Raw genomic sequence first — 2,173 nt, forward strand, 5'->3', positions numbered from 1 at the left:
GCGGCCATTTTGAGGAGGCCGCCCACCCTTGAGGTGCCATTTTGGGGAGACTGACAGCCCTTGGGGTGCCATTTTGGGGAGGCTCTTGGCCCCCATGAGTGCCATTTTGGGGAGGCTGACCCCACCAGACAGCCATTTTGGGGAGGCCAGTGGCCGCCAGCCCTTGAGGTGCCATTTTGGGGAGGCTGCCGACTCCCGTTGGTGCCATTTTGGGGAGGCTGATACCACCAGGTGGCCATTTTCAGCAGGGCGCCATTTTGGGGAGGCTGATGAGCCCATCGATGCCATTTTGGGGAGGCTGACTCCACTTGGCGGCCATTTTGAGGAGGCCGCCCACCCTTGAGGTGCCATTTTGGGGAGGCCCACCCCACCAGGTGGCCATTTTGGGCAGGGCGCCATTTTGGGGAGACCATCACCACCATGGAGCCTTTCGGCGGGGGGCCACTGGTCCCTGGGACGCCGTTTTGGGGCCGCCACCAGCCTTGGCGCCATTTCTGGAGGCCATTTTGGGCAGGCCGCCTCAGAGCCCGGATGCCTGGGCTCCTTTCCCAGCCCCGATTCCGCCTCCCCCTCCTTTTTTATTATATTTTATGTATTTTAAAGGCATGTCTCGAGCTGTTTTTAGCATCTGTGTTGTCACGGCAACACCGGCTTTACTCTTTTCCCCGATTTTTCCCCCCAGAACCCAAAGCCAAAATGGAAATCGAGGAAAATGGCACCAGCGACTCGCTGGGCTCAGGCTGAGCCTGTTCAGCTCGGCCTCTCGCTCCTCTTTGACCCCAATAAATGCTGATTTTGGTACATTCTGGGTGACCGCAACGTTTTCTGATGAGCTCTGCTCTTTYGTATAGCATTAAGTTGTTTGGACCCTTCTGGTGTGGGGAAATGGGGTTGAAAATGACCTTTTTGGGCAAAAACAAGGTTAATTTGGTGGGGGCAGAAACTAGGTCAAAAAGAATTATAATGTGGGGCAGAAACGGGATCCAAAAATGACCTTTTGGGGCAGAAACACGGTCAAAATAATCACCTTTTTGGGAGGAAATTGGATCAAAGAAATCACCTTTTAGCCCAGAAACTCGTTTTAAAAGTCATGCTTTGGGGCAGAAACTAGGTCAAAAAGAATCACCTTTTGGGGCAGAAAGTGGGTCTGAAAAATCACATTTTGGGGGAGAAACTGGGTCTGAAAAATCACCTTTCGGCACAGAAAGTGGGTCTGAAAAATCACCTTTCGGCGCAGAAAGTGGGTTGAAAAAAATCACCATTCAGGTCAGAAACTGGGTCAAAAAAAAGACTTTTTGTGCAGAAACTGGGTCAAAAATGGCATTTGGGGGCAAAAAGGGGCCTTGGGAGCATCTCCCCCCGGCGCAGCAGAGCCGGGAAGCGCGAGGGGCCGCGGGAATCGGAGCGGATGGGAGCAGCTTGGCGCGGGCGCCGCTAATTTTAGAGGTGCCGCTCGGAGGCGCCGGGCCCGACACCCGCTTTCCCGGCGCAGCTGCCGCCGATTTCGCGGCTCCGYTCCCGGGAGCGCCGCTCCGGGACCCGCTGCCAGCCCGGTTTCTTTTATTATATCTGTGTATAACATGCATTTTATTTCACATTTTGTATCTATTATAAATATATTTTTTATATATATACACAAAATGCATATTTTTAGCTGCATATATATATTTAATTTTACATTTTAATTATATATATATAATGTATTTTTCAATTTTTATATATATATATACATTTATGAGTTATATATGTGTATATACTTATATATACACTTATATATACTTATATTCTGAAATATTCTGAAATATATATGTTTTTAAAGCCCAGCTCGCAATGGACAAATGGCCCTGGCTCATGCAAGGGTCAGGGACACCTTGGGCTACAAAATGGAAAAAAAAAAAGTTAGAAAAGTACTTTTTTAAGGTTAAAAAAGTAGAAAAAATAGAGTGTGTGTGGGGGGGAGCTCGGGGTCCTGCCCCCGCCCTTCCCGGGGCCGCAGCAAGCGGGTGCCACGTGGAGGGGGCGTGGCCTGACCTGGGGGCGTGGCCTGCCGATTGGGGGTGTGGTCACAGACGGGGGCAACCGCATGGGGGCGTGGCTGGGTCAAGGGGGTGTGGTCTGGCGCGTTGGGGGCGTGGCCTACGCTGAGAGGAGGCGTGGCCAGGGCTTGGCGCTC

The sequence above is a fragment of the Nothoprocta perdicaria genome, unplaced genomic scaffold (assembly GCF_003342845.1).
Source record: "Nothoprocta perdicaria isolate Ctin4 unplaced genomic scaffold, notPer1 scaffold_592, whole genome shotgun sequence".
Classification (NCBI taxonomy): Eukaryota; Metazoa; Chordata; class Aves; order Tinamiformes; family Tinamidae; genus Nothoprocta; species Nothoprocta perdicaria.